This window comes from Camellia sinensis, unplaced genomic scaffold (genome assembly GCF_055761805.1).
Source record: "Camellia sinensis isolate YWXY unplaced genomic scaffold, ASM5576180v1 Unanchor3, whole genome shotgun sequence".
Lineage (NCBI taxonomy): Eukaryota > Viridiplantae > Streptophyta > Magnoliopsida > Ericales > Theaceae > Camellia > Camellia sinensis.
In genome coordinates, this window is record NW_028129178.1 from 17,184,302 (window position 1) to 17,192,623 (window position 8,322).

The window sequence follows — 8,322 nt, forward strand, 5'->3', positions numbered from 1 at the left end:
TTTTAGGAACTAACTAGATTAGGTCAGCAACTGATTCATTAGCTTAGTTGGGAAGTCTAACTCAAACTAACCTTGAATAGCTTCTAGGAAAGAGAATTTTCTGAGTGATTGTAGCTTAATGATATTAGTTTAACTTAAGCACCTCATTCACGGTTTCTCACTCACCTAAGTGTTGAACTCTCAAGTCCATAAGGATGAATTTGAATTCCATTTGATTTTCTACTCTTTTTTTATTTATTTATTTATTTTATATTTTTTTGTAACTTTCTCTTCTAGCTCTCAACAAGAAAGTTTCTATCTAACTTTTTCCATCCTTCTCCATCCTCCATTTTGTTTTAGGCACTAATTTACTTAGACAACTAAATGTTTCTGTAGTAAGCTTAAGTGGCCCTGTTTAACTCAAGCTAACCTTGTTTAGCCTCTATGAACGAGAATTTCTGGATTAATTGGGGCTTAAAGATATTAGTTTTAACATAAGCACCTTATTTGAGGTTTTCTAAGTCACCTAAGTGTTCAATTCTCAAGTGCAAAAGGATGAATTTGAATTCCTTTTGATTTTCTTCCAATTTCTCTTTCTTTTATCTAACTTTCTTTAGCTCTCATGAAGAATGTTTATCTCTAACCTTCTCCGTCATTCTCCATCCTTCTCTATTTTGTACAAGGAACTAATTAACTTAGGTCACCAACTAATTCATTAGCTTAAGGGGGAAGTTTAACTCAAACTAACCTTGAACAGCCTCTAGGAAAGAGAATTTTCTGTGTAATTGTAGCTTAACGATTTTAGTTTAACTTATGAACCAGATTCAAGGTTTCTTAATCACCTAAGTGTTGAATTCTTAAGTCCACAAGCATGAATTTGAATTCCCTTAGATTTTATTCCTAATTCTCTTTTATTTCTGTAACTATCTTCTTCTTTTTTTTTTTTGGGTGAATAAGAAATAAAATAAAACAAGGAAAATTTACACGAATACAAGAGGCATACCCCAGGCCCTACCACAAACTACCAACAACGACAAAGAAACAAGAAACAACCAAGCAAAGCTGTAACTGTCTTCTTTAGCTCTGAAGAAGAAAGTTTCTCTCTTACTTTCTTCGTCCTTCTACATCCTTCTCTATTTTATTCTAAGAACTAATTAGCATAGGCCACTAATGGTTTCATTAGCTTAAGTCGCCAAGTTTAGCTCAAACTAACCATCTTTTTTTTTTTGGGTGAATAAACTAACCATCTTTACACTCTAAGAAGGAGAATTTTCAATGTAATATAAGCTTAACGATCTTAGTTTAGCTTAAACACCTTATTTAAGGTTTTCAAAACAAGCAAGTGTTCAATTCTCAAGTCCAAACGAATGAATTTGATTTCCCTTTAATTTTCTTCCTATTTCTCTTTTGTTTCTCTAACTTTCTCCTGTTGCTCTCAAGAAGAATGTTTCTCTCTAACTTTCTTCGTCCTTCTTCATCATTCTCTATTTTGTTCTAGGAACTAATTAGCCTAGGCCACTAATTGTTTCATTAGCTTAAGTGGCAAAGTTTAACTCAAGCTAGCCTTGCATAGCCACTTGGAACGAGAATTTTATGAATAATCTTAGCTTAATTATATTAGTTTAACCTAAGCACCTTATTTAAGGTTTTCTTAAACACCCAAGTGTTCAATTCTAAATTCCAAAAGGATGAACTTCAATTCCCTTTGATTTTTTTCCTATATCTCTTTCCTTTCCCCAAGTTTCTCTTCTTGCACTCAAGAAGAATGTTTCTCTCTAACTTTCTCCATACTTCTCCATCCTTCCCTATTTTGTTCTAGGAACTGATTAGCTTTGGCCACTAATTGTTTCATTAGCTTAGGTGGCCAAGTTTAACTCAAAACAACCTTGCTTTTCCTCTAAGAACGAGAATTTTCGGATTAACTGGAGCTTAATGATATTAGTTTAACTTAAGCACATTGTTTAAGGTGTTCTAAATCACCAAAGTGTTCAATTCTCAAGTCAAAAATGATGAATTTGAATTCCCATTGATTGTCATCCTATTTCTCTTCCTTTTCCCGAACTTTCTTTTCTAGCTCTCATGAAGAATGTTTCACGATAACCTTCTCTGTCCTTGTCCATCCTTCTCTATTTTGTTCTATGAAGTAATTAGCTTAGGCCACTAAATGATTCATTAGCTTAAGTGGGAAGTTTAACTCAAACTACCCTTGCTCAGCGTTTAGGAAAAATAATTTTCTCAGTAACTGTAGCTTAACGATATTAGTTTAACATAAGCACCTCATTTAAGGTTTTCTAAATTACTTAAGTGTTCAAATCTCAGGCACAAAAGGATGAATTTGAATTCCCTTTGATTTCCTTCCTATTTCTCCTTCTTTTCTCTAACTTTCTCTTCAAGATCTCAAGAAGAAAGTTTCTCTCTAGCTTTCTCTGTCCTTCTACATCTTTCTCTATTTAACATGACCACATCATTTAAGGTTTTCTAAATCACCAAAGTTTTCAATTCTCAAGTCCAAAAGGATGAATTTGAATTCCCTTTGATTTTCTTCCTATCTCTCTTTCTTTTCTCTAAGTTTCTCTTCTAGCTCTCATGAAGAATGTTTCTATCTAACCTTCTTCGTCCATGTCCGTAATTCTCTATTTTGTTCTAGGAACTAACTAGATTAGGTCAGCAACTGATTCATTTGCTTAGTTGGGAAGTTTAACTCAAACTAACCTTGAATAGCTTCTAGGAAAGAGAATTTTTTGAGTAATTGTAGCTTAACGATATTAGTTTAACTTGAGCACCTCATTCACGGTTTCTCACTCACCTAAGTGTTAAACTCTCAAGTCTATAAGGATGAATTTGAATTCCATTTGATTTTCTACTCTTTTTTTATTTAGTTATTTATTTTATATTTTTTTGTAACTTTCTCTTCTAGCTCTCAACAAGAAAGTTTCTATCTAACTTTTTCCATCCTTCTCCATCCTCCATTTTGTTTTAGGCACTAATTAACTTAGACAACTAATTGTTTCTGTAGTAAGCTTAAGTGGCCCTGTTTAACTCAAGCTAACCTTCTTTAGCCTCTAAGAACGAGAATTTTTGGATTAATTGGGGCTTAAAGATATTAGTTTTAACTTAAGCACCTTATTTAAGGTTTTCTAAGTCACCTAAGTATTCAATTCTCAAGTGCAAAAGGATGAATTTGAATTCCTTTTGATTTTCTTCTAATTTCTCTTTCTTTAATCTAACTTTCTCTTCTAGCTCTCATGAAGAATGTTTCTCTCTAACCTTCTCCGTCATTCTCCATCCTTCTCTATCTTGAACAAGGAACTAATTAACTTTGGTCACCAACTAATTCATTAGCTTAAGTGGGAAGTTTAACTCAAACGAGCCTTGAACAACCTCTAGGAAAGAGAATTTTCTGTGTAATTGTAGCTTAATGATTATGGTTTTTGACTACGCAGGCTTCATGTGACTCAGCCAGGATCTTTCATGGGATAGATATTTTCCTTCGTCGTGGCTTTGGTTGAGTGGCTAGGATGTCACGGCTATGAGAAGCGAGATGCTTATTGGATTCCATGCTTTCATCCAAGGTAGAGACTGGGAGCAAGCAGGGGCAGTTATCATTTTTCGATTGGTCTTGTTGCGTGTTTAGTTTGTTACATTTGTATTGTGTGTTTTTTGTTTATTTGCCCATATATCCCACCCCAAGTTTCCATCTATTATCTCTGATGATAGGGGTTACTTGGGGACAAAAAGGATATATCGGCAAAGTGGGGTTCTGTTTTCTGTTGTTCTTTCACTTCTGCGAGTGTGGCTTTATGTTGTAGGTTGTCTAGTGGTAGTTTGTGGTGTTTTGTTCATCGATTATTTGTTGTTGGGTGTACCTGGGGTATGCTCCTTGTAAACTTGTACATTTTACTGTCTTCATTTTATATTTTTTTGTAACTTTCTCTTCTAGCTCTCAAGAAGAAAGTTTTTATCTAAGTTTTTCCATCCTTCTCCATCCTCCATTTTGTTTTAGGCACTAATTAACTTAGACAACTAATTGTTTTTGTAGTAAGCTTAAGTGGCCCTGTTTAACTCAAGCTAACCTTCTTTAGCCTCTAAGAACGAGAATTTCTGGATTAATTGGGGCTTAAAGATATTAGTTTTAAGTTAAGCACCTTATTTAAGGTTTTCTAAGTCACCTAAGTATTCAATTCTCAAGTGCAAAAGGATGAATTTGAATTCCTTTTGATTTTCTTCCAATTTCTCTTTCTTTTATCTAACTTTCTCTTCTAGCTCTCATGAAGAATGTTTCTCTCTAACCTTCTCCGTCATTCTCCATCCTTCTCTATCTTGTACAAGGAACTAATTAACTTAGGTCACCAACTGATTCATTAGCTTAAGTGGGAAGTTTAACTCAAACGAACCTTGAACAGCCTCTAGGAAAGAGAATTTTCTGTGTAATTGTAGTTTAACGATTTTAGTTTAACTTATGAACCAGATTCAAGGTTTCTTAATCACCTAACTGTTGAATTCTTATTCACCCAAAAAAGTGTTGAATTCTTAAGTGCACAAGCATGAACTTGAATTCCCTTCGATTTTATTCCTAATTCTCTTTTATTTCTATAACTGTCTTTTTTAGCTCTGAAGAAGAAAGTTTCTCTCTTACTTTCTTCGTCCTTCTACATCCTTCTCTATTTTATTCTAGGAACTAATTAGCATAGGCCACTAATGGTTTCATTAGCTTAAGTGGCCAAGTTTAGCTCAAACTAACCATCTTTTTTTTTGGATGAATAAACTAACCATCTTTACACTCTAAGAAGGAGAATTTTCAATGTAATATAAGCTTAACGATCTTAGTTTAGCTTAAACAACTTATTTATGGTTTTCGAAACCACCAAGTGTTCAATTCTCAAGTCCAAACGAATGAATTTGATTTCCCTTTAATTTTCTTCCTATTTCTCTTTTGTTTCTCTAACTTTCTCCTGTTGCTCTCAAAAAGAATGTTTCTCTCTAACTTTCTTCGTCTTTCTTCTTCATTCTCTATTTTGTTCTAGGAACTAATTAGCCTTGGCCACTAATTGTTTCATTAGCTTAAGTGGCAAAGTTTAACTCAAGCTAGCCTTACATAGCCACTAGGAACGAGAATTTTATGAATAATCGTAGCTTAATGATATTAGTTTAACCTAAGCACCTTATTTAAGGTTTTCTTAAACACCCAAGTGTTCAATTCTAAATTCCAAAAGGATGAACTTCAATTCCCTTTGATTTTTTTCCTATATCTCTTTCATTTCCCCAAGTTTCTCTTCTTGCACTCAAGAAGAATGTTTCTCTCTAACTTTCTCCATACTTCTCCATCCTTCCCTATTTTGTTCTAGGAACTAATTAGCTTAGGCCACTAATTGTTTCATTAGCTTAGGTGGCCAAGTTTAACTCAAAACAACCTTGCTTTTCCTCTAAGAACGAGAATTTTCGGATTAACTGGAGCTTAATGATATTAGTTTAACTTAAGCACATTGTTTAAGGTGTTCTAAATCACCAAAGCGTTCAATTCTCAAGTCAAAAATTATGAATTTGAATTCCCTTTGTTTTTCATCCTATTTCTCTTTCTTTTCTAGCTCTCATGAAGAATGTTTCACGATAACCTTCTCTGTCCTTGTCCATCCTTCTCTATTTTGTTCTATGAAGTAATTAGCTTAGGCCACTAAATGATTCATTAGCTTAAGTAGGAAGTTTAACTCAAACTACCCTTGCTCAGTGTTTAGGAAAAACAATTTTCTCAGTAACTGTAGCTTAACGTTACTAGTTTAACATAAGCACCTCATTTAAGGTTTTCTAAATTACTTAAGTGTTCAAATCTCAGGCACAAAAGGATGAATTTGAATTCCCTTTGATTTCCTTCCTATTTCTCTTTCTTTTCTCTAACTTTCTCTTTAAGATCTCAAGAAGAAAGTTTCTCTCCAGCTTTCTCTGTCCTTCTACATCTTTCTCTATTTAATATAACCACATCATTTAAAGTTTTCTAAATCACCAAAGTGTTTAATTCTCAAGTCCAAAAGGATGAATTTGAATTCCCTTTGATTTTCTTCCTATTCTCTAACTTTCTATTCTAGCTCTCATGAAGAATGTTTTTATCTAACCTTCTTCGTCCATGTCCGTACTTCTCTATTTTGTTCTAGGTACTAACTAGATTAGGTCAGCAACTGATTCATTAGCTTAGTTGGGAAGTTTAACTCAAACTAACCTTGAATAGCTTCTAGGAAAGAGAATTTTTTGAGTAATTGTAGTTTAACGATATTAGTTTAACTTAAGCACCTCATTCAGGGTTTCTCACTCACCTAAGTGTTGAACTCTCAAGTCCATAAGGATGAATTTGAATTCCATTTGATTTTCTACTCTTTATTTATTTATTTATTTATTTTATATTTTTTTGTAACTTTCTCTTCTAGCTCTCAAGAAGAAAGTTTCTGTCTAACTCTTTCCATCCTTCTCCATCCTCCATTTTGTTTTAGGCAATAATTAACTTCGACAACTAATTGTTTCTGGAGTAAGCTTAAGTGGCTCTGTTTAACTCAAGCTAACCTTCTTTACCCGCTAAGAACGAGAATTTCTGGATTAATTGGTGCTTAAAGATATTAGTTTTAACTTAAGCACCTTATTTAAGATTTTCTAAGTCACCTAAGTGTTCAATTCTTCCTTTTGATTTTCTTCCAATTTCTCTTTCTTTTATCTAACTTTCTCTTCTAGCTCTCATGAAGAATGTTTCTCTCTAACCTTCTCCGTCATTCTCCATCCTTCTCTATCTTGTACAAGGAACTAATTAACTTTGGTCACCAACTGATTCATTAGCTTAAGTGGGAAGTTTAACTCAAATGAGCCTTGAACAGCCTCTAGGAAAGAGAATTTTCTGTGTAATTGTAGCTTAACGATTATGGTTTTTGACTACGCAGGCTTCATGTGACTCAGCCAGGATCTTTCATGGGATAGATATTTTCCTTCGTCATGGCTTTGGTTGAGTGGCTAGGATGCCACGGCTATGAGAAGCGAGATGCTTATTGGATTCCTTGCTTTCATCCGAGGTAGAGACTGGGAGCAAGCAGGGGCAGTTATCATTTTTCGATTGGTCTTGTTGCGTGTTTAGTTTGTTACATTTGTATTGCGTGTTTTCTGTTATGTTTTATGTATCTGTGGTGTTTTTTGTTTATTTGCCCATGTATCCCACCCCAAGTTTCCATCTATTATCTCTGATGATAGGGGTTACTTGGGGACAAAAAGGATATATGGGCAAAGTGGGGTTCTGTTTTCTGTTATTCTTTCGCTTCTGCGAGTGTGGCTTTATGTTGTAGGTTGTCTAGTGGTAGTTTGTGTAATAACCCGACCCTCGCACATGATTTCTGTTATATTCTTAGTCCTCGATTGGTACTTTTAAATGCTTACTGTGTAGTTCCGTGAAAAATTATGACTAAGGAAGTAAAATCCATGTCTATGAATGTCTATCTGTCTCACAAGGAAACTATCTGTCACCATTAACACGTTTGAATTAGAAATTGGAAGCCTTAACAGCTTAATTAGCTGAAATTGATTATATATCTGTGATCAGCATACTTTTTAAGTAATATTAAGCATGTTTGCGAAATTTTAATTTTGGAATGATTAAACGATTCATTTTTGTCTTATATGCCTTATTTATGAATATATATACTTCTAAGACTTCATGAGCCTTGGTCAAAAACAAAAAAAAAAACGTAAATGCCATTTTGGGGGAGAAAAGAAGAGAAAGTGAAGAAGAGAAATTGGGGGAGAAGGGATTCAACAAGAAAGCTTGGCAAAATTGTTAGAGGTGTAGGATTGAATTCAAGGTAAGCTCAAGTCCTTCTTATTATGGCCACTTGGAGTTGTAATTGATGTGTATGTTTGATTCATGTCTAATTCATGCTTGATTAATGAGGGTTTCTCTCAATTGGTTGCTTATGCATCTAGATTGGGTGTGGTATGAAATTATACTTCAATCTACAGTTTTCTATCATCACTTCATGGAATTATGCATATATCATGTGTTATGTGTCAAGGATATGAAAAACTTGAATCCAAGAGTGGAATTAGAGAGAGAGATGGCTTGTTGAAGCTTCTAATCTTGGTTAATTTATTATACTCAAGGTAGAATCCATGTTATAGTGATGTTAGGTGGGAATATTGCATTAACCTAACTTTGGGTTGCATGTAAAAAAATGGAGTGAATACCAGGTTGGGACTCGAATGGAAGTTCAGAATTTCAGAATCTGCTCGGTCCGCTCGAGGGGCGGAAAGCCCGCTCGAGCGGGAAAAACCACCTCTCAGCAGTTTTGTGCATTTTACAGTCCGCTCGAGCGCACAAAG